The 25,577-nt window shown below is 41.8% G+C and overlaps 1 long non-coding RNA gene across 2 annotated transcripts in view; it reads right to left on the bottom strand.

The window, feature by feature from the left end:
• Positions 1 to 25,577, bottom strand: part of LOC105940918 (uncharacterized) — a 42,838-nt gene that overhangs the window by 6,888 nt on the left and 10,373 nt on the right. The window contains exon 2 of one of the 2 annotated variants that reach the window (XR_001167578.3): positions 1,369 to 1,662. This is a non-coding gene — a long non-coding RNA (uncharacterized LOC105940918). The remainder of the gene's footprint in view (positions 1 to 1,368; positions 1,663 to 25,577) is intronic. The other variant, XR_013100350.1, reaches the window with a different exon arrangement.

Raw genomic sequence — 25,577 nt, 5'->3', positions numbered from 1 at the left:
AGCCACGGTTTCATCCACCCTAACCATCAAAACATTATCAGAAACGGTCTTAGTGGAAGGGTGGCTGTCAAGAACCTATTCTTAAGAACAGGGAGCTCAAAATCAGTGGCAACAGGTCTTATGGACTGATGAATCCAACTTTGAAAAATTGAAATTGTCGCCAGTATGGTTGGAGGTCATGAGAGGTACGACAGTGAGTGTCTACAGCTATCTGTATGCATGGTTTGGAGCTGCATTTAAGGCAGTGGTGTCGGAGAACTTGTCAGAATTAGTGGAATTAGAGAAAACTACCATCACATTTTGAGATCCCATGCAACAACACTGATCACAAACACAGTGCCAATTCGGTAAAAGCATACATGGGTAGAAGAAGTGTGTTGGAGCACTGTGGGATCACCGTGACAGAGAACAGAGCAAAAAGAGCTTTGAATGTCCTTCAAGAAGCCGGGAGAAATATTTCTAAACACTATTTAAAGAAGTTACAAGAAAGTTCTCCTAAGAGAACAAAGGTGGTCTTACAAAATATCGACTTTTGAGTTCATCAGAACTGTACAAACTCTGCCTGATATCCTGTATTTGCAGATGCTTCAATAAATTGCGGCTCCAATTTCCCATTTTCCAAACAACATATCAAGAAATAAGAGGTGTCTCAAAACATTTGCACAGTACTGCATACCTACATAAAACAAAATACATAAAAAAAATCATGTAAATAGCTTCTTCTTTGCTACCTTTAAAGATAGTAAACAACAAAACTGTATCACAGCCAACATCTGGTGACAAACAGCTTTAATTCTGAGGTGATTCTGGTCCAGTCAGAGTCTGAAGTTGTGTTTTAATCCCTAATCTTTCCATAATTACGGATTATGAATTTGCCTCTGTTTTGACTCATGTCTTCAGTTGTCTCAATAGGAACAGCTACTCATGTTTATCCACCTACACAGCTGCTTGGATCTCGCCCATCTCACTGGAGGATATTCAGATTCTAACACACTTCACAAATTGGTTGTCAGTAATTTGGATTTATGTTGATTTATGTTGATTTTCTTATGTTGCGTACATACTTGGCTACACAGATAATTAAAACGAAAAATCACAGACAAATCGAAGGCAACTGAATTTTCTTCCCTCGCATTCACCTAAGTTCATCTGCTTCACACTACCCGAACGAAACGTCTGCCCCTTAAAACTCATCCCACTCCAGCTGCTTAATGTCTCTGTTGTAACTTGAACCGACAGGAATGTAAAAGAGTGCCGATGCCAGCGCGATCTGCGACCTATCCATCACCGACAACAAGCTCATTACCCAAAAACCTCTTGAGCGGAGCTGCGAAACAGGAGGGCACCGGGGGAGGTGAAAGGTCTGACCTGGACTTTCCTGGGTTTGCAGGACCACCCCGAGCACAGCGAGATCTCAAAGCCAGACGAGAGCACCCGTCTCCTGATTCGACGTGACGTATATAATATTTACGTTTCAGATGCATAAGCCTCCCCGGGTGCAGCAGGGGATCCTCGTCACTTAGCACCGTGTGATGCTGAGTTCAGGGCCAGGCAGTCCTCGAGAGCTCCAGCCTCATTAGCGATCTGTGTTTCCGAGATTCACCAACTGACGCTGACCGACAGCTGCTCCAGAGGAAAGCCAGCGGGCTGAGAGAGCGCTTCCTAAAAAGAAAAAAGAAAAAAAAAAATCACCCTTTCACAAAGCAGAGGCTTCATCTCACACTGTGACGCTCTAATTTCAGTGGAAGTGTGCTACACTATCCTTTCTCTGCCAAACCAGAAATAAATTGGCTCAGACTTTTCAGCTGCTCTTTGTAATGAGTCAGCGTTGCTAATGTTTCCCTTCTCACAGAAAAAAAGAAAAGAAAAGGGGGACCACACATATGAAAAACTGTGGGCATTTCACTTAGCTCTTCCTGCCTCTCTTTGACTCTTATGAATGGGTACAAATGAGACCACAGGGAGGAATGAATGCGCCTTTTTCATATCTTTGAAATCAGCTCAATCAGATAGATACTAACAGCTGATGGAGGCAGTGTGTGTCATATCGAGCTGCTATGAAGTTCAAGGTGTAAGAAGAGAACCCCCAACACCCGCCTTCAGCATCTTTTTTTCTTTACACGAGGAGCCAGTGAAGTCACCACAGCTGCTGCCTCTCTGCCACAGAGGCCGAGTGAAAGGTCGTCCCTCCAGCTGAAGGTTGTAAATTCAAGACGTAAAACGGGAAAGACGCGCCACTAAACAGGTGCAGGAGCAGAATGAATGGTCACCCGGGTTTTCCCCCCCCCCCCCAATCTCAGAACGAGCAAGGACAAAGAGGGGGTGAAGCGGGCGTGTTCAGACTCAAGCAGCGATAGTCCTTCATGAAACCTTGGATTGTCTCATTTTGGAGCAGTACTTTAAAAAAGAAAAAAAAAATCATCATAATAAAACAAAACCAAACATCCCTATCTGGCACATACAGGAAACATGAGGTGTTCGGTGAAACCTTAGCTGAGTGATTTAAACCAAAAGGAAAAACCGTGGTGAGATATGACACCAGAGCTACAGTGGGGCAAAAAAGTATTTAGTCAGCCACTGATTGTGCAAGTTCCCCCACTTAAAATGATGACAGAGGTCAGTAATTTGCACCAGAGGTACACTTCAACTGTGAGAGACAGAATGTGAAAAAAAAATCCATGAATTCACATGGTAGGATTTGTAAAGAATTTATTCGTAAATTAGGGTGGAAAATAAGTATTTGGTCACCTCAAACAAGGAAAATCTCTGGCTCTCACAGACCTGTAACGTCTTCTGTAAGAAGCTTTTCTGTCCCCCACTCGTTACCTGTATGAATGGCACCTGTTTGAACTCATCATCTGTATAAAAGACACCTGTCCACAGCCTCAAATAGTCAGACTCCAAACTCCGCCATGGCCAAGACCAAAGAGCTTTCGAAGGACACCAGGAAAAGTATTGTAGACCTGCACCAGACTGGGAAGAGTGAATCTACAATAGGCAAGCAGCTTGGTGTGAAAAAATCAACTGTGGGAGCAATCATCAGAAAATGGAAGACGTACAAGACCACTGATAATCTGCCTCGATCTGGGGCTGCACGCAAGATCTCATCCCGAACCACACGGGGGGACCTGGTGAATGACCTGCAGAGAGCTGGGACCAAAGTAACAAAGGTCACCATCAGTAACACACTACAACGGCAGGGAATCAAATCCCGCAGTGCCAGACGTGTTCCGCTGCTGAAGCCAGTGCATGTCCAGGCCCGTCTGAAGTTTGCCAGAGAGCACATGGATGATACAGCAGAGGACTGGGAGAATGTCATGTGGTCAGATGAAACCAAAGTAGAACTTTTTGGTATAAACTCAACTCGTCGTGTTTGGAGGACGAAGAATACTGAGTTGCATCCCAAGAACACCATACCTACTGTGAAGCATGGGGGTGGAAACATCATGCTATGGGGCTGTTTTTCTGCCAAGGGGACAGGACGACTGATCCGTGTTAAGGACAGAATGAATGGGGCCATGTATCGTGAGATTTTGAGCCAAAACCTCCTTCCATCAGTGAGAACTTTGAAGATGAAACGAGGCTGGGTATTCCAACATGACAATGATCCAAAACACACCGCCCGGGCAACAAAGGAGTGGCTCCGTAAGAAGCATTTGAAAGTCCTGGAGTGGCCTAGCCAGTCTCCAGACCTCAACCCCATAGAAAATCTGTGGCGGGAGTTGAAAGTCCGTGTTGCTTGGCGACAGCCCCAAAACATCACTGCTCTCGAGAAGATCTGCATGGAGGAATGGGCCAAAATACCAGCTACTGTGTGTGCAAACCTGGTAAAGACCTATAGTAAACGTTTGACCTCTGTTATTGCCAACAAAGGTTATGTTACAAAGTATTGAGTTGTATTTTTGTTATTGACCAAATACTTATTTTCCACCCTAATTTACGAATAAATTCTTTACAAATCCTACCATGTGGATTCATGGATTTTTTTTTCACATTCTGTCTCTCACAGTTGAAGTGTACCTCTGGTGCAAATTACTGACCTCTGTCATCATTTTAAGTGGGCGAACTTGCACAATCGGTGGCTGACTAAATACTTTTTTGCCCCACTGTACATCTAATGAAAGTGATCACTAGTGTATATGGTAGTGATCGCGGTTGTATATTCCAGTGTGGACTGGAGCACATGAATAATGCATGAATGCGTATTTTGTTGTCGGGTGGGATTTTCTATCATTAATCTGCCTGCTGATCCACATTTATTTCCACGTTACTCGACAGCTCAGCGTCGTTGCTCAAAGTCGGCCGGCGCAGTCTGAGATATTAGTTTGAGCTGTCCTTTGAAAATAACTTTGCACTGATAGAGATTTGTGTGGATAAACTGTAGCGTCTCTCCTTAAGGTGACATCTCAAACCACATCTATCTTGTGTGAATATTAAGCACAAGGGTCTGCTGCGATCAGCCTGGATTCACTTTGATTAAAGTTTATTTTTTCTTCTTTTGCAGTTCATACGTTATTCAAAAGCCCCCAATTAGACGTTTGTGTCTCATGTACGATCACAAGTTTACAGCGTGTGTTTACTGCGATGCCCACCAACAGATCTGTCGTAACACCTCTACCTTAACTGCCTTCCATCTCCTCCCTTGACTGATTACCAGGTTGCGTTCAGGTGGAGTATTAGCTGAAGCAACACTAAAACATGGCGTGCAACTGCGGTTGTGACGTCACCGTTGGCGCGAAAACTAGCTGCTGCCCAGCTTCTCCCCACAGATGACACAGTCCGGTTGAGGTTGCTTGCACAATAATCTCTACTCACTATTTTCCGCTTTTCTTTAGGTGATGGGCCATCATTCGTGTGCCAAGCTGCAACTGCGAATACAGAAAAAAAAATGCATTCTCATCCAGGAGTGTCACACAGTGCCGATGTGACGTGTCTCATCGTTACGAAAAAGCCGTCTAATGGCAGTGTTGACAGCTGAGACAGAACTACTGTTTTTTAGAGAATGGCAAAGTTTGTGAGGTGGGTGGAGAAGCCAGGAGACGTTTCACTTCTCCTTTTATCCACATGCCCATCTGTTCCTTCATGTGACTATTTTCTAAAACTCTTGCCATCTTTCAGTAATAATGTATGTTGTCACAAAGCCCACAACACACTGGCGTAGGGGTTAATAAGCCGTGCGCACTCCATACAAATTCAGGCGTCTGAATTTTCCTTTAAAAGTTCAGGACTAGAAATCATAAACAGAAGGTTTATTCTTTATCACCTGATTCGGGTCTCCATCTCTTCTCTAATTGCCAAAATTACTTTAAGTCTGCATTTCTTTTGAAAGGATTAATGCTCGAGTCAAGGTGCCCCTTCTCCAGACCAGCAGAATACCTGCAAAAGCTGCTTTAACATGCATAAACTGAGATAGCAGCAAACTAAAAATCAAATCTATTACTTCCGGTGAGTGCTTCACATGATGCTGGGATCAAATGAGGACCCTTTTATGCTTCAGGAAATGTTTTATTAACCTATTTTTATTGTGAAGGTTAACTGAACATACGCGGATAATGCAGCAAACATCCGAGAATCTTTAAAGCCAAACTACCAATTTGGGGTCACCTAGAGGACGCCAGGTCATAATCTAACTTGACAAACCACTGGCTTTGTCCACATTGTGCTTTGTTTTACTGACTTCCTCTGCTAATGAGTACATCTGCGTGAAATTGTTCTATGACACAGTAGAAATAGTTGTAAGAGGGATATAATTCATATGGTCACGCTGATACTGTTCCCGGTGACATTCGTGGAATTTCTTCCTGTTTATTCTCCTTTCATCTCCACATCCAGTCATTAAGAAACATCCTACACAAATCCAATAAAGGAACAACCAGCCCTCACATTAGCATGCTGATGCAACAGTGCTTATTTCCTGCCTTAAGAATGACACCATTATCATCCTCAGATAACCAGCAATAAAATTAAGTTTGGGTCTTTCCACTGCTTTTAGGCCCCTAATTTCCCCTAATGTCCTAACGTAAGAGAAACATGCTTAAAGAGTTCAAACTTTAGAAAACGTTTTCATGAAAACTCTCCTTCTCACCGTCAGCTCTGACATTTTCCATGATGTCAGTTCTTCTGATTGACCCAACCGTGAACCATGTGATGCTGTAGATAATGAAGCTGCACCGTGTCTGATTTTTCCCAACGTCACGAGGAATTTCATGTATTTTTGTGCCCAGAGGGCAAAAGCAGCAGCAGCAGCTTCAGGAAGACACGGGAATAAAGCGGAAGCAGTCAAGGCATGAATTTCATACCAATGTGACACATGACAAATGAACTTCACAAGAGATGAAAGATCTGATTACTCAGATTTTAATAACGAAGGATCGCTGCGGTAGCCAAAGGGGAGAAAAAAAAGCATCTAAAGAAGCCACATGTGTCCTGATGTGAAATTTATGAATTGATAAAGCAGTAAAAATGTTAAGTTTAGCTGCACAACTTCCTCTAATGTAGTTCCAGTGTTTTTTAAGGGTCATGACCTTCTGACCGCACCGTCCGATAAGTCAATCAGTGGACTGCGTGACAGACTTTAGATAAAATGTGGAACATGCAAACCAAAAGCACACAAGCAAACAAATGATTATTCATTCATTGATTTTATCGGCCACACATATGTGCAACGTATGTCTGCATACAGATTTACAATTAAAAATTTCCCGATGGCAACGGTATCAAACCACCCATCTTCTAATGAAATGAATGAAAAAGCGTTTTTTAAAAGAAGACAGTTTCGTTTTTTCTCTAAGTGTGTAAACAATCGAATAATTTTCAAAACATTTGTACATGTGAATTTCCCCAGAGTGCGAATAATAGAGTTTGCATCTATTGGGAGAAATTCACCTTTTCTTGGTTTCATTGTGTTAACCAGTAGGTTCAAACCTCCACCCAGGATTGGAGCCTCTGTTTGCCCCTCCTGACGTCTCCTCCTCACTGCCGTTTCTGCCAAATGAAAAGAAGCAGCTCGGCAGTCAGAGTGAATCTGATTCAGTGTGAGCAGCCTGCTGCCATCACTTTTGGTGCTGTGCGTTCACTAGTTTCACTGTACCTTGTGTGTCTTGTGATGCTACTTTGACTGTGTGCAGTTAACCGTGCACACATCTAATTGGTCTTGAGGCAATCGATTTACTAATTTGTCTACTAGTTTCAGGAGACTGGGGCCAGGGATATATTTTCCCACCGTTTGTGTTACCACCTGGCTCAAAAGACCCAACATAATGTGGATAGCTCAAATAAAACATGGGTTTTATTTGAAATGACTTCATAATCTCCACTCACAAATGTTTTTGGTTAGGTAAGGCAGGTGAGTTGAAGACCGTTACAGCAGTTAAAGAAAATGGCTGAGATTATAGCTATTTCTGGTTTATTCCTGTTTCGAGCATCATTTATTGGCCTTTAGTTCTCCTGTTTGCTGTAGGATGTAACAGTGGTGGTGTTGGAGAGAAATCTACTCAAACCATGCTTCTGCTTTTTTAAATTCTTGTTCATTTTAAGATGCTGCTTGACGTGCTCTGAAAATAATGTGAAATTTCAGGCATGATTTTTTCTTTCGGGTTCATTGGAGGCGTGACCACATGCAGATTACTTTTCTCATTAATATACGAATGCATGTTTGTCTTACGTTTGCAGTGATGCGTCACAAATGCATAGATAACTACCCCAGCTGTCTTTTATCTTTCAGTTACGTCACACCCTCTATACTTGAAAGGTGTGGTCATGTTATCTCCACCTAAAAATGCTTCTACGTCACTTTTGAAATGCCGACCTTTGGTTGATTGTGAAAAACAGAAAATGTATTCAGGTTCACCTCATAAACTCAGAAATCTATGTCGAACTTTCACTAAAACATTTTTTTAATGATCACACTGCAAAACGTCCAGTCTTCAAAACTCCTTAAGAGTCAAAAACAACAGATGAGGCGGATTGATGCTAAATGTATCCCATTTGATACTTCTACATCATTAATTTTTCCTATTTTGTCACCTGAAAAATCGCAAATAACCTAAAAAATTATATAGATTTTAAGCAATGAATAACAAAAACAACAGCTGGATGAAGAAAATATCCCAAATTAAAACTCAGGCAAATTAATATTTTATTTCTTTTTTTAAATTTGTTAGGTTCAATAGACACAAAAGAATTCATGACTCGGTCTTTAAACTGTTAAATTGGTGACATTTTGCTATTAAAACCATGATTTATTACGATATTAATGCTCAAAGTTGGTCAAAAAAATTTGTTAGATTGTGGAAAATTGTGGCAAATGCACACTTTGATGCAACTGGAAAAATGTTCACGATATGGAGATAAAATGTTAACTTTTAACTGAAATTTGCTCAATTTTATATAGATTTTTTTTTTAAATTTAGATGGGTTTTGTCTTTGTTGACAGATTTGAAGTAAAAACAAGACAGGAAACGAGGGGAGGATACGCAGCAAAGGGCCACAGGTTGGACTCGAACTCGGGCCTCTGCATTTAAGCCATGGGGCGAATGTCACCCTGCTCGACCACTTAGCTAAACTGGCACCAAAAAAAAAAAAAAAAATCATAATTTATTCAAATCATCTCACTGTCACCAACAAACTGATCCAAACATTAAAGCAGTTATAGCAAGCATCCGCTGGCGGTCACTCAAAGACCCTCATTCTGCTGCAAGCCTGCTGCTTTAAGCAACAACCAATAACTAACCTGGCTTCACATGATGCTGGAGGCACTGCATTAATCAACAACTCAAGAGACATGTGAAACAGGAAGCTCTGTGTCCTCTGTTCAACAATAAGGACACAGAGCTGTGATTAATTGCTGCCTCTTGACCACCGCGCTGCAGGTTTAACGGACACGTTACTTCAGCTTCTTTTATCCGACTTGCAGAAGTAGGAGCGTGTCCTCTCATTCACTTCTTCGGCCTCTTTTGAACTCTCTCGAACATGCAAGGCTAAATATTTACAAGTCGGCCTTTGCTTGTTTAATGTTAAAGGCACACTCACACTGCAGAGTAAATGAATGAAAAAGCTGTAGACAAAACACCTCCAGCAGCTGATGAGTACCAGGCCACTTTACAGTTACCCACAGGCTCCCCACAGGTTCAACCTCCTTTTCAGGACATGAGAGACGGCGACCCCCGGGGAGGGGGAGTTTGCTCGGTTGGGGGGGCTCAGCGGAGAGGCGGGGCCCTGCTGACGCTGCTGTCTCTGTGAAAGGAGGCAATCTGTGCATTTAGAGTTGGGTCAGGGCCAAAGGGATTAAACCGAGGTGGGCTAGACTGCCATCCGAGGGCATTACACACGAAGACGACGAGCTATATGATGGGCTGCGAGCATGGCGTTCGTCAGGACGCAAGAATGAAGGCACGCAGCATTGAGGTTTCTGGATTTTCTTTCTTAATTGGCTCTTTCCTAAACCCCTCCCCCAAACTATCCAATCATAGATTTTCGCAATATATACAGTAAGTGGACACAGCAACTCTGCCAAGCATTTTATTAGCAGACTCACACTCAACATTTAGAGGTTCAAGGACGTCGTCTATTTCTACATTTTTGAAAACTCAAAAGAAAAAGTGTAAGAAAGTGATTAAAACTTTTTTTCTCTGCTCTGTTACCATAATCTGCTCAGCTAAGTAGCTTACTGTCCACAAAGCACACACTTTTAAGTCCTCAGGAACAGAGCTGGTATACGCTGAGTTTGAAAAAGTGGCTAAAAAAGTGGCGATGCAAACTGAACCCCCTCATTTAAAAAAGGCTGAAAAACTGTGAAATCTTTTTGAGGGTTGCTAACTCCATCCAGTGAGTCCTTTGCTGATCAGAAGTTGCTCCATTTGGTTCTAAAATTTGGAAAGTCTAGATGATTCATATTATTTGTCCTTATTTGAGTTTGTGGCAGTAGCAGCACAGCAATAAACTAAAAAAGCTATTTCCCCTGAACTCCACTGAGCTGAACAGCAGGAAATGACAGCAGTCCTTGTTCTGCTATGCAGCCTCAGAGAGCTCGGCACAGCAGCAAGTGAACCACTTCTCACCTCCTGCAGGTTCTGGTTAGAGATTTCCAAAGCAGAACAAGGACTTCTGTAGATAAGAGGGGAGAGACTCTCTGCAGTGACATGCAGGACAACCGTAACAGTCACCAGGTCAGGTGAATAGTAGTGAAACATGATGCAAGAATATACCTGGGAAGCCCATCCAGGTAAAGTGAGAAGCACCACAATCATGTTGGTCAGAACCCAACAGAAACGATACTGAACGTGCTCTACGTAACCAAAGTGCAGAGAAACGTGAAGCATGCGGGTACTCCAGGGTGGGTTTTGTTTCCTGGCCATCATAAAATTGTATTCAAATGAATCAGGAAGGAAGTATAAACCAGCTTTAAGTCAGTAAATCCAGCTTTCGTTCAATGTTGTTCACATTTCATTCTGCAACAGCAAGAGAGTAAAAGATGGTCCTGGAGTTTAAGCAAGTGCCTTGAATTTTGGTTAATTGTATTCAACTTTAAGTTCCTTTAACACCAAATAATTAAAGTTTTTATAACCACAGGTGTAGTTTACAGCAGGCATATGTCTCTACCACTAATCTGATACCTGTGCATGCATTTATGTATGTAATACAAGTTCCACCTCTTAAAAAACAAAAGAATGGTGAATATGTTAAGCTGCAGGAGATCAGGCGCCCTCTCTACTCTTAGGATCCTTTTAGATATCCTCCTGAGACCCGAGCTCTTGTTTGGGTTTTTGATTAGTTGGACTTGATAAGTTTAAAAAATAAACATCATGTTTGAATAAAAAGTTGTTGTTGTTGTTTGTTGAGCTAGTTAATAGGTATGCCCTCGTTGTCATCTGTTGTGATTTTATTTTGAAAGGATGCTTCCTGTTATGCTGCAGAGTGCACGCGAGAGTTCAATAATAAAAACAAAGTGTTGTTCCGGTGAAAAGCCGATGCCCCACATGTGATTATTCCTCCGTCTAGACAATATAAGTATCTTCAATATTCATGCAGATTCCGCTGGAAGACCCGTCTCTGCTAACAGGTTATGGGCCCAGGAAAACATTGAAGCTACGCCAGGGGAAAGTTTACCACCAGAAAAGTCGCAAAGTACAGCGTGTTCGGTGAGGGCTAGCGTGCTAAGTTAGCACCATGAATAAGCGTGCTGGTGAACCCAGTGGCCGATGGGCAAGGTTGGTTTTTGACGGAGATGAGAAGAATTATGAACTGTGGGAGACAAAATTTTTGGGACATCTTAGATTACAAGGTCTAAAAGACACAATATTGAAAAGTGATGACGACGATGAGGACGACGAAGATAAGAATGCCCAGGCCTATGCAGAGTTAATACAGTTCCTGGATGATAAGAGTTTATCGCTCGTGATGAGAGAAGCTGCCGATGATGGACGCGAGGCACTGAAAATTTTAAGAGACTATTATGCAGGAAAAGGTAAACCAAGAATTATCAGCCTTTATACCGAACTGACTTCTCTGAAGAAAGCAAGCAGTGAGAGCGTCACGGAGTACATCATACGCGCAGAGACATTTATTACAGCCCTGAGAAATGCTGGAGAGACACTTAGTGATGGTCTGCTTGTAGCGATGGTGTTAAAAGGTTTACCAGAAACATTTAAACCTTTTTCCGTTCACATTACGCAAAGTGAATCAGAAATCAAGTTTGCGGAATTTAAAACGAAACTCCGCAGCTATGAGGACACTGAGAAAATGCGCTTAATGGAACAAGAGGATAACATCATGAAGGTGAGAGTGCAACCCAGCGTGAGACCCGCAGCAGCTGCTAATGACCACAGGAGAGACATGTCAGACATAGTCTGTTTTAAGTGTGGCCAACGGGGACACAAGGCCAGAGCATGCCGCTACAGACAGTGGTGCGGTCACTGTAGGAGCAACACCCATCGAGAGTCGACTTGCAGGAGACGACAACGGAATGATGAAGCACGCATAGCCTCGGAGGAGGGCGACAACGCAGAGAGCGACGACACTTATGTCTTCCGGATGAGCGATGACTACGCGGCACCTCAACAGCCACAAGACATCAGGACCAAAGGCCTAATGGTGGATACTGGCGCAACATCACACATCCTGAATGATAAAACAGCGTTCAAGAAATTTAATGACGACTTCCAGCCGGGAACGCACTGTGTGGAATTAGCTGATGGCACCAGGTGTAAAGGAGTGGCTGAAGGCAGAGGAGATGCAGAGGTGTGCTTGATTGACAGCAGAGGGAGACAGTGTAAAACAACACTGAAAGACGCCCTATGCATTCCCTCATTTCCACAGAATATCTTCTCTGTGAGAGCGGCCACCACGAACGGAGCCACTATCATCTTTAAGAAAGGAAGGAACGTCCTTCAACACAGAGACGGTACAAAGTTTCACATCCATGAGCACAACAGACTTTATTACCTTGAGACTGTAAGTGAGTACGATGATAAGTGTAATAATTGTTTTGATGTGCAGACATGGCATGAAATTTTGGGACATTGCAATCATAGTGACATTCTGAAGCTACAAAATGTGGTTGAAGGTATGAAAATCAAAGGGAAAACTGACAAAGAAAGTTTGAACTGTGAGGTGTGTATTCAGGGAAAATTTGTCCAGACTAGGAATAGAAACCCTGACAGGAGAGCTGAGAAACCTCTCGAGCTGGTACATACGGATCTAGCAGGGCCGATAGATCCAGAATCACGAGATGGACACAGATATGCATTATTGTTTACCGATGACTTTTCCGGTGCAGTATTTGTATATTTTCTCAAAAACAAAAGTGAAACAATGCAAGCAACTGAAATCTTTTTGGCCGATACAGCCCCACTCGGGAAGGTAAAGTGTATCAGGTCAGACAACGGCACAGAGTTCATGGCAAAGAGTTACCAGGTATTGTTAAACAAACATGGAATAAGACATGAAACTTCAGCCCCATATTCCCCTCACCAGAATGGTACAGCGGAACGTGGCTGGAGAACACTTTTTGATATGGGGAGGTGCATGCTTATTGAGAGTGCCATACCAAAGGAATTATGGACGTATGCAGTTCAAACAGCGGCTATCGTGAGAAACAGATGCTTTAACAACCGGACAGGGCAGACACCTTACTTTTTGCTGACTGGGCGGAAGCCCAATCTATCCAGAATGCGAAAGTTTGGGTGTGAGTGTTATGCTTACAAGCAAAACAAGGGTAAGCTGGATTCTAAGTGTACAAAAGGGATTTTTGTAGGCTACGACAAAAACAGTCCAGCATACAAGGTTTATTTCCCAGACAGCGCCAAAGTGCAAAAGTTTAGGCTGGTTAAGTTTGTAACCAAACACAATGAGGAAAAGCAAACACAAACTGATACGACATCTGAGGATGAAGACATACAGGTGAGGGAGAGACCAAACGTGAACAGGGAAAGCCCCAGTACCAGTTCACAGGAACCAGATACTGACAACCAACCAGAAGTGAACAGTCAGATGCCACTTAGTGATGAGACTGAAAACTCCAGAAGGTATCCTTCTAGAACAAGAAAGAAACCAGATTATCTAAATGAATATGAGTCAGGAGAAGACATTGATGATCAAGTGCTGACTAACATAGACTACTGTTACAGACTGATAAGTAACTCACCCGTGACATTCAGTGAAGCTGCAAGGTCACCCAACTCTAGAGAGTGGAAAGCAGCTATGGATGAAGAAATGCAATCCTTAAAAGAGAACAACACCTTTACCCTAACAATCTTACCTGAGGGAAAGAAAGCAGTGGGGGGTAGATGGGTATATGTGAAGAAAAACAGTGGTGATGGATCAGAAAAATATAAAGCACGGTACGTAGCTAAAGGTTACAACCAGTGTTTTGGGATAGACTATGATGAAACTTTTTCTCCGACTGCTAACCTGACAAGCATAAGAGTATTGATGCAGTGTGCAATACAAGAAAACCTGATTTTGCATCAGATGGATGTAAAAACCGCATACTTGCATGCACCAATAGATTTTGAAGTGTATGTTGAGCAGCCAGAAGGCTATGAAGTAAAAGGAAAAACAGATGAGAAACTGGTCTACAAGCTGGAAAAGTCACTTTATGGGCTTAAACAGTCAGGCCGAAACTGGAACAGGACATTACATGACTATTTGATAGAGAACGGTTTCATGCAGAGTCCTGTAGATCATTGTGTTTACACAAGGAAAACAGGAAAAGAAAAAGTGATCATGATCATATGGGTTGATGATATTATTATTGCAGCCAGTGATGAAAGGGTTTTGAAAACTGTGAAGGAAATGCTAACTGCAAGATTCAAAATGAAAGATATGGGGAAACTCAAACATTTTCTTGGTATTGATTTTGAGCAAACCCAAGATTGTGTAAAAATGTTACAAGAGAGATATGTAGAAAACATACTGGAAAGATTTCAAATGCAAGACTGTAAACCAAGATCAACTCCTTGTGAACAAAGGTTGAACTACAATGATGATGCTGAGAAAATGAACAATGTCAGAATGTACAGAGAGGCAGTAGGTAGCCTTATTTACTTGACCTCTTGCACACGACCAGATTTGAGTTTTGTTGTAAGTAAGCTGTCACAGCACTTCAAAGAACCAGCTGTGGAACATTGGACTACTGTGAAACATGTTCTAAGGTACCTGAAACAATCAAAAGACAAGACATTGTGCTACAGGAAAAGTGACAAAGATTTGAGAGTACAAGGTCACAGTGACTCAGACTGGGCTGCGGATGTGACTGACAGGAGGAGTACTACAGGTTACTGCGTAAGCCTGAATGAAGGAGGTACTTTGGTGTCATGGCGAACAAAGAAGCAGCCAACTGTTGCCTTGTCAACTTGTGAAGCAGAGTACATAGCTTTGGCAGCAACAACACAAGAATGTTTGTACTTGACACAACTGTTGCAAAGCATGTATGAGCATCAAAAGAGACCGCCAAAGATTTTTGAGGACAATCAAGGGACTATTGCATTGGCAAAGAATCCTGTTAACAGACAGAGGTGTAAGCATATCGATATCAAATATCATTTTGTGAGATCAACAGTTAATGCTGGAAATTTGATATTGGAGTATTGTCCGACAGGTCTGATGGTGGCCGATGTTATGACAAAGCCAGCAACAAAGGGGAAGTTATTGAAGTTTGAGAAATATATGTTTGGAGTGTAAACAAATAGTAAAGAAAAACTGTTTCTTTTGGAATGCATGTAAAGCTGACAACGTGAGTGCAAGTGGGGGTGTTGAGCTAGTTAATAGGTATGCCCTCGTTGTCATCTGTTGTGATTTTATTTTGAAAGGATGCTTCCTGTTATGCTGCAGAGTGCACGCGAGAGTTCAATAATAAAAACAAAGTGTTGTTCCGGTGAAAAGCCGATGCCCCACATGTGATTATTCCTCCGTCTAGACAATATAAGTATCTTCAATATTCATGCAGATTCCGCTGGAAGACCCGTCTCTGCTAACATTGTTTTTAATATTATGCCCTAATATGGGCACAAAGGCTAAAAGAACACAATGAAGTTTGAGGTACGGAAAAGCCCAAATATAATGTCCCCAAATGAGAATGCAGGCTCTATAAAACTCATAGCTAGGGCTGGATCAGGTGACCCTGAACAATCCCTCAGTTATGCTGCGTCTCAGGTTCCTGGGGGGACTTCCCATGATGCACTGAGCACTTCATTTCCATGCATCTCTTCTCACCCTGTACTGCTCGTCGTTAACTTTTTTTTATACTCATTCCTGTAGCGTGTATGTCTTGCTGTCCTTTTTTCCCCTCATCTCTAGAGCCTGGTAAAGTTTCTTCCTGTTAAAAGGGAATTCTTCCTTCCCACCTTCACTAAATTCCTGATCAGTGGATTGTATATTGCTACAGAGTCTTTATCTTCTAATATAAAGTGCCCTGAGGCTGCTGTGGTTTGGCAATAAACAAATAAAACTGAATCAAGCTGAATATGACAAGCTTGGACATTGTTTTGTTTTGTTTTTTGGCTAATGTGTGAAACTTTAATGTTACAAAATTGACTGATACCAACATCTGAGGACAAGATGAAGAAATTATTAGCAAAAGGTCTTTTTAAAGAGAATTTTTAAACAAAAAGGTATTTTTGTTAAAATATGTTTAAAAACATAAAAATTCCACATTTCATGAGTGTGGAAGAAGAAAAGTAGTGTTTGTTTTCAACATAATATAAGAAATAAAAGCAGGGAGAGGGATTTCCCTGGATGTTTTTTGTCTATCTTTGACTCACAGTTTTTTTTTATATAAATATGAAGACTTTGGTGTTCTTGCAACTGAAATAACAACTGAAAAGCAACACAGCTAAATAGCACTTCTGTGAAAATCTGACTGCATTTGAAGCGTTTAAGCTGCTTCCTTCTGCAATAAAGCAACAAAACTGCCTCCGTGACAGTTTTTTTTATCTCAATCATTTGGCAGCTTAAATAGTTGCTAAAATGGGTGAGAATTTGAGAATTTTGGTGATATTTAGAATGCATGCTGCAGGAAAGAAAAACGGGGGAGGGAGGTAAGACTGAGAGGACAAAAGCATCTGAGCAGTGAAGGGACTCTACTCGCTTGTTTTTTAATCCTTTATCAGTTAACATTTGGAGATGCTGCTAATTCTCCATAAATGAAGCATCTGTTTCTCTTGCCAGTAAGTCGAAAAAGTGCCAAGATCAGTCAGAGAGTAGCAAGAGTTTAACCTCGGGGGTAAATGATCGATGGAAGTAAGCTACTAAACATCAGCTGTTGGGGTTTCACCAAATCTGTCACGAATGCTTTGGACACGGCTTATCAAAGTAAACCAACACATCAAAGAGTCTTTTTCTTTATGTGCTGCTGTTAAAACAGCTATAAAAAAAGAGAACTTCCTTTACACCTCGGGGCTTCGTGTAATGTTACAGTGCAACTGAGCAATCTCACACATAAGAACAGCAATCTAATCTGTGGTGAATCAGCAGCAACTGAAAAAAGTCCCAGCCTGCTTCTCTACGATAGTGAAAAGAACAACAGCCATCAGCAGGAAGAGGAAACAATGTCCAATGTCACCACGGGAGGATGAGGCCCGCTCAATTCTCCAAATCCGAGTGTGAAACAAAAGATTCCATTTGTGCGTTTACAACAATTAATGGGGAGTTTTAAACCATCGCCTTGATCCGAGATGTGCACAATTTCTCGTGAATCTTAGACAAGCGCGGACAATCTGCTGTGTGAATGAAAGGCTCACGAGACGTGGCAGAGCACAGACGAGGCATTTTTCCAGCCTGGTGCTGAATTTGTCTCATTTGGCAGAACCTGATGATTAGATTCACAAGTCCATAAATGTAATCAGACAAAAAAAAAATCTGGCACACATTAAAAATACTAAATGCATTGAAAACTGTGAGAGTTGGATGGCTGATGGCGCAACTTACTACTTTCAGTGCACCTGCAACACAGCCAAATTCTATTCATTAATTAATCCTCGGGGACAGAAAGTGTCAGTCTTTACAAAGAAAACTGCAAGCATGTTTGGATTACATACATTAAAAGCTGTTTACTTGTCACCATGTAGGAAATAAATGTATGTCTTTATATGGTGTCTGTAAACACACAGTTGTGAGTTTAGTACACTCCATCATGGTCATGAATGTGATTGTTTGAATTTATTTTGTGTTTTCTGTTATCCACACATGGACAAAAGTATGCATGCAGGCTCCAATACATAAAAACACCCTGACTAATACTGTCCCTTAGCAAGTTGATCCTCAACCAGACGCTTTGACAGTCTACTATAATGCTGGCTGGATATTTGACCACTCTTCTTGGCAGAATTGGAAAAGTTCCTTTTAACTGGTTTAGTTTCCTGGCACAGACTCGGCATTTAAGAGTAGTCTTAGCTTGCTTTATTCATTCCTAAACCTGTTCTGATATATGTTTGGGAACATCCAGCTGTGTCCAAGTGTTAACGATCTAGCTGTTGATTTGAGGTGATGAAGAATTTGGAGGTGGTTTCACCAAATTTGCCCTTCGTTATTCCATCCACTTTGTGAAATTTATCAGTACCACTGGCAGCAAAGCAGCCCAAGAGCATCATGCTACCACCACCATGCCTGAAGCTGGTACAGTGCTCTACGGTTTGAAAGCTTCAACATTATTTCTCCACATATGCCTCATTGTGGCCAATTACCTCCATTTTCATCTTGTGCTATAAAACACTTCTCCAGAAAGCATTTGGCTTGTCGGTGTGAGCAGTTTCAGTCAACCACGAGGGTGTCGACTTTGGAGCAGGGGCGTCTTTCTTGGTTCTTGGTCGGCTCCTGGCTTCACTGTGTGGACAGTGATGCTGGTGTGGACTGTGTTTCAAAGCTGTGTCGGTCCCAGGAAATCAACACATCTAAATGAACTCTACCAATTCTGTCATGAAGAGTGGTCAAAAATCCAGCCAGAATTAGGCTGGAAGCTTGTTGGTGGCTACCAAAAGGGTCTGGCTGAGGTGTAACTTGCTAAGGGACGTTGAATGAAACATTTATGGGAATGCTTGTATACATCTATACTTTTGACACTGTGTGGATTAGAGAAAATATTTAATAAATTAATAAATTCAAACATGCACCCTGTTGTTTTTTAAACAATGACTCTACCCTGGAAAAGCAGTTCAAAGAAATCACAAAAAGCCCCAGTTTACCACACGATGAGTGTATAAACGTCTAAACAGCTGCATTTGCATATGACTATGTAGAAACTGCACCAGAAAAAAAATTTGGTAACAGAAATTTTCTGGTTTCTGTTTGAAGTCTCAGTTCATTTTGCGAATGGTGCTAATCAGGGCTTGGTTGAATGCAGCAAAATGGTAACTATGGAGTGTGGCAGGCTACGGTGCCATCGTAATTTAATTTTCAAATCAGGACTTTTCTTCTTGCTGAATTTACAAGTGATGATCAAAGAAAACACACAGAAATCGTGGATATTTGATGCTTGCATGAGAAAATCCTCAAAGTCCATGAGCAGACGAGGGGACGGCTTCCCTGAATTAAACGAACCCCTTCTAAGTTTCAATCAGTAATTTGAGAACAAACAAAAACTGTTTGTTTCAGATTCCCACATGTGAATATTTGCTCTTCCTTTGAGCTTTGAGTCTCATTTTAAATATTTTATTTATTACCTGAAAGCAAATATTAAAAAATGTGTCATTTGTGGCCTTCATTTTCATAACCCATTATTAACCCCACTCAGGCTATGTGATATCATTAGATAGCTTATTGTGATCCAAACATAATCAGTTTACCAGCATATGTGATGGAAGCGGCAGTAAATCCTTCTTTTTAATGAGCAGGAGTCAATGATTTTTATATTCATATTCAGGGTGAGCGCTTGACTATTCTGTGCCCAAGGCACAACTAGGATTTATCCATTTTTTTTCCCCCACTTACCCAATTCAGGGTCGCAGGGGGGTTGAAGCCTGTCTCAGCTGTCATAGGGTGAGAGCAGAGTACACACTGGACATGCTGCCAGCCAATCGCAGCACTACACTAGGATTTAATATGTCTTAATTAATGTGTTAAAGTGTTCCCCATTATGAGGGATTTTATTGTTTGTCTATTTTGTGCTCTACAAGTGTAAGATATGCAGTGCCTGCTATTTCAGTGTTAACTGATACTTTAAATAAGATAAATACTTTACTGATACTTTAAATATCTTATTGTTTATCATTTCATGTAGAACATGATAAGGCAGTCATGATGATGGTGGTTATAAGCAGAGCTGGCAGATCATCACTGAACCTCTGAATGTTAATATGACATTCATCGATCACTTCCAGTAACTAAAAGGCATCAGTGGTAACTGAATGGCATTTCAGATCAGTGCACCCCGACAATCAGTCAAGCCAGTATTAGCAGCTGGCAGTTCAATTCATTTTTATTTACGTAGCGCCAAATCACAACCGAAGGTGCTTTATATTGTAAGGTAAAGAAACCCAGACAATCAGACAACCACATTTAACCACATTTAACCTCCTAAGACCCAAACTCTTCCACGGCATTTTAATTTCTCTTTGATATTTGGCCATATTGGGGCCCGATGAATGTAAAAACAAAGAATTACAAGATTTATTTTTTTTTACCTTATTTTTGTTTTTAAGAAAAATGAGAGCCACATATGAGGATATTCGTTTAAAATTTTGATAGAACAGTAGCAGTATAATGTCCTCGTAAGTGAATATCAGGCCGTTGTAGAGCAACATTGAGTATTTTGGTCTAAATAACCCAAAATGTGATGTCCACATATGTGGACGGCAGGTCCCATTCATTCAGACAGGCAGCTGTACATAACACTGTATTATAAGAACTAAAAGCATATGGACTTATATATTCCCTCTATGTTACTCATTATAAATGAGTGCTGCACCCGAAGTCTAACCTTGGCATAAAAAAACCCTGCATTCGAGGGTCTGTTTAACAACAACACACCAGCAGATATGTCATTCTGTCTGTGCGTCATGCTCCAGCAGAGTGAAGGCTGAAAAGGGAAAGAGGAAAACCTGCTGCAGTCAGACCCGAGGATATCGGACTAATGAGCCGTTGTTTTTAAGAGTATCTAGTATCTTCGTGAAGGTGGACAGGTTACAGAGGTCACCTGTAGGTTAGGTGGCTCTGCGCAGGAACCTGTTCACTGATTAAGATGAAGGATGCTGAGGACATAATACAGGAGAGGTGTAAACGAGCCAGGGGCCCTGGGGGGCCCATCTGTTGTGGGCAAATAAACAGGGAATGGGAAAACAGCGCTGTTCTTCCCCCCTTCGAGGCTCAGCAGACAGCTCCATTAATCAGGAGCAGGATGAGCCTGCTGTGAGCTCCAGTGACAAGTCAGCAGCAGCACAAAATCCCCTCCTGCTCCTCTCGCTGTATCTCCATTAGAGACGGGAGGTGTCAGCTGGCTGCCACTCCTGTTCCTCTGTAGTCACTATCAGTGTTTTCACAACTGTCCTCCAAGAATAACAGAAAAAAAAGCTAACCATGAGGAGCGTAACAATTTACAGGCTGTCATTAATCCCAACTAAAAATAAACATTTGTTTAAGGAGCTTCTTCCAATCCAGCCAAACAAATGACTGCAAACCCCACATTTATATAAGGTTTGACAGTGCTACAGTAACAAGTATGCATACACAAGAAATCAATTGACTGTAGTGTGATGTCCAGAAATTTTTCTATTAGTTTTTCTATTAATTACTGGAGCAAGAGGAGTGTTGGTTCAGCTAGTTTCTACGAGTCATGCAGATGCACTTTAGGCCTGCTAGTAACAATTACTCATTTTTCCTATGAGATTTCATATTATTGTGAGAAATGTCAAACTATTGTTTCTCAGATACTTACAGCCTCGATTTAAATGGAGAACCAATGGTCAACAGTCCAAACCCCAACTATAATAAACATGTGACTAGAAACAGAAGCAAATGATACTGAGATGTGGCAGAATTTGGCATTTTTAGTTCACCGTAATAACATGAAAACATTGCAACAAGCTAGTTTGTGGAATATCTACAAGGAAAGAAATTTCACAATCAACTTTGTGGGGATAGGTTAATTGGTTAATCTAAATTGCCCATAGGTGTGAATGCGGGAGTGAGTGTGAATGGTTGTGTGTCTGTGGCTACGTCCACACTAATGCGCATCGTTTTCTCTTCGTTTTGGCCTCCCGTCTACACTGAGACGGCGTTTTCCTCAAGGAAAAAAGCTGCGTTTTGGAAACACTCTTGAAAACGAATACATTTCTGTCCCGTCGCAGTGTGGGTGCTCAAAATGCAGACTTTCTAAAACGATGACGCATTTGATGCAGTCATGTGACCAATTAAACAAAGATAGCGGAGGGCATTATACAGCAGTTGTTTGTTTGCTCTCAATTTTGACAGCCCTAAAAATGATTAATATCAGTTTGTACATGCTCCAGATAGCTTTTCTTCAAATTCTTTAATTCTCACTCGCTTTTGCGCATGCACAGGACTGGAACGTAAGCGTTTTGGGCCGTTTCAATGTGGACGCACAACTCTGTGAAAACGACTGAAAACGCTAGTGTGGATGCGGAGCGTTTTCAGACGAAAACACCGTTTTCAAATCTATCCAGGCACCATGTCAGGTTATTTTCAGTGAGACCACTAAAAGGTAGTTTGGAAATACACCAATCAAATTCATAAGAATGTGTTACAAGCATTTCTTTTTTTTCCTGGCTTTGCAGTCATTAAAGCCGAGACAGCAAGGATTTCCCCGTCTCCGCTTCAATCCTGTCACATTAGGGAATGCTGTGCAGCATTCTGGCATCCGAGAGGCCTTTAAATGATTATTCAAATCTGACTCGTTAGTATTTCATCTTCTCACCGCCACCACTAACGCTCAGACTTCTGTAACGCTGTGCTATTTCCAGCTTGAACACGGCCTTGGCCCCAGTTGGCAAACACGTCTCCTGCATCTCTAGAAGTAAGATAAGACGTGTCCCCTCAACACAGCTTCAGTAGGGAGAGGGGGAGGGGAAGAGAGGGGTGAGAGGGTGCAGGCGGAGATAGTGGAAAGATGGAGGTGCACTTTAATAGTATGATTCAGCAGAGGTATCAATTCCCACAGATGGCAGGCTGGCTCCTATTGACTTACATAGGAGGGGAGTAAAGAGGCAATCAAAACCACCCCAGGGACGGACAGTCAGCACATCAAAAGGGAGCCGGATCACAGTGCCTGAGGCTCCCCATCAGACCTGAGTGGGAAATAAGGTGAATGTGCTTGAAAATACCACAAAATTCAGTCTACAGGTTTCATTTAAAGGCCATGCTTATTGATAAAACCTTTAAATGTCACGGAAAACACTAACTTCGACGGAAGTTAGCTACTACCTTGCCTCAAGCCTTCACCAACTCCGAGTGATCGTCCAGACCGACAGCTGGAGATCCTGAGCGACAACCTGTCTCGAAAGGTAGTGAAGACGAGGTGTCAGAGTCCTGTCACACCTAAGTGCAGTGTGCGAGCCCCAGACGTGCTCGTGCTTGTTACTGGAGACTGGCAGCTTTCACCCTGGCTTTAAAAAAACACCAGCGTGTGAGAAAGGTGTTTCCACGTAAAGCTAAAAAGCCTGCCGCTCCTCTCACCTCTTTACTAAAACAACTTTTCATTTGGCGAAGCACACGTTGACAGTACGCAGGCTAGCGACACTGCGGGAGTGAAACTACATTAACCTTCTGCGAGGACTTTTAATCAGTATAATGAGTGTTGCCAGGCAGACAGCAGCTGACCTCCAACCCCTGATGAGCAAGTGATGGAGAGAGTTGGCACTGGCAAGACACCATAAATATTTCATTAGCAGTGCTTTAATGATCATTAAACTGCACCGTGAACTCAACACGTGTTACACCGCCCGCTCCTCTGTGTCATAAATGGATGTCAAAGCTGGATGCTGTAATCTGATTGGCTTTTCATTGCTGTGGGAAATAAAACATCTGTACAGCATGAGGATGTTTAAGTTGCAAAGGGCATGGATCAGCATATAAAACTGCATTTTGGTATTTTTTCGCCTTTCAGTAAGACAACAGAGAGAAATAGAGCACAGTGATGTTTTACACCAACTGCTTACCACATGATTATCCAGAAAATACTTCATATAGAATAAATAAGCTGAAACCACAACGAGCGTAGCTATTACGTTCTTTTATGTTAATTTGCAGGAAAAAAACTCTACAGTCATTCATCTGGTCTGAGTTCTTTCCACATGCAAATGTATATTGACCGCAATCATTACCCAGCCTAGGTGCATTTAATGTTTTTCCGTGTGCCAGACGGCATAAGCTGCTGTTCCTCTAAGGCTTATAACACCTGCAAAGCAAAGCCATGCATTCTGGCCATCTCATGGAAATGTCTCAGGAAGATCTGCTCTGACAGTGAGCACCAAAGCCACCTACTTTAATATCAAAGATGAAAGAAAGAAAATTGAATGTGCGGGCTGCTATTAACAAGTTTACAATAATGTGAGTAAATGATAATGCTGTTGAGATGTACAGTGCAACCATCAGTGAGCTTTATGATGGTCAATAATGAGGCTACAGGCAGTCATTTTACTGAAAAATAAGGTTATAAGTCCCTGACTATTCCAACCTGAGAGACAACACACCATTGTTCAGCTGCAATGCTGTCATATTATGTGATAATATGCAACTGCACATTTGTGGCTTTCTATATTGTGGTATTTTTGCACTTGTTACCTTTTAACACCATCTGCTTCTGCTTGTGATCCCTTGAAGTGTATTATTTTAAGCTCATTTCAGACACTGGGCACATACCATTCCTGTCTCCATAAGTGTGTTTAAATTTCTGTCATAAATTTACATTTACTTTAATGTTCTTCATGTCTTCAATTGCAAACCCACTAAAGTAATTGAGAAAGCCAATTCATCTGCAGGTATTTGCCAAAAATAAAAAGACTGTTAACAATGGCTCAAGCGGTGCTTGATGTTTAGTTCTCTTTGGCACTTTCACTATGAGCACGCAGTTAAAGACAGTGTTTGGAAATAAAGGCTTGCACCACAATATTGGCACAAACACCTCAAACCAACTGTCAGGTGGAGGGGTGATAATTTTGGCTTGTTTTATAGCCACAGGACACCTTGCAGTCATTGAGTTGAACATGAACTCCTCTGTATCCCAAAGTATTTTAGAGTCATATCTGAAGCCACCCGTCTGACAGCTGAAGCTTAGCAGTAACAGATCCAAAGCACAGTGAAAAATCTCCAACATAATTGCTGAAAAAGAAACGACTCAAGGCACTGCAATGGGCAGACCGCAACCTGACGGACGTCCATGTTAAAAGAGCTGTCCATAAATGAATGCCTGCAAACCTCAATGAACTGAAGCAACGCTGTGAAGAAGTGGGCCAAAATTCCCCCAAAGTGATGTGAGAAAGTCATGAAGTCATATAGAAAGCCATTACTTCAACTCACTGCTGCTAAATGTGCTCCTAACAAGTTACTGAAAACGGAGGTGTACTTAGTTTTTCACAGGGAGTCCTGTGAAAGGCTTCTTTATCACAGGTCTCTGTGTGGGCTGGAGTCAGTGATAACTACCCCCTCTCCTTCCACACAGACTCAAAGAAAGACCTATCTTCTGCACTGTAAAAAAAAGTGAATATGATTTTAAACAAATGTGTTAGTCTTACTACACAATAGCAGCAAAATTGTTAAAGTAAAATGGTTTTGTGCCTTTTATTGTTGTTTAGGGCACTCTTACAAACCTTCAAGGTGAACCAAGGAATTTGCATGAGAAACATGCGACATGGTAATTTTGTCTTTGCCTACATGTTAATGGAACCATTTGATATGTAAATATTACTGGATCCCCCAGAAACTACAGCTGGATTCATGAGGTGGCGTGTTCGCTGTCCGCTCCAATCTGGGGATGGCCCGTTTGCCTGATGGAGGGGGTCTACAAAGTATGTAGTACGGTGGGTCTGTGGGCCACTCTTTGGGTCTCAGTGCTTTTGTTGGCCTGAATGCAAAGTTACACCATACAAAGAGCTGAGGTGAAACCAAATGCTAAAAACAATGAAAAGTGAGCA

This window comes from Maylandia zebra, linkage group LG9, assembly GCF_041146795.1.
Source record: "Maylandia zebra isolate NMK-2024a linkage group LG9, Mzebra_GT3a, whole genome shotgun sequence".
NCBI lineage: Eukaryota > Metazoa > Chordata > Actinopteri > Cichliformes > Cichlidae > Maylandia > Maylandia zebra.
The sequence above is the reverse complement of the archived record's forward strand: the minus strand, read 5'-3'. Positions and strand labels throughout refer to the sequence as shown.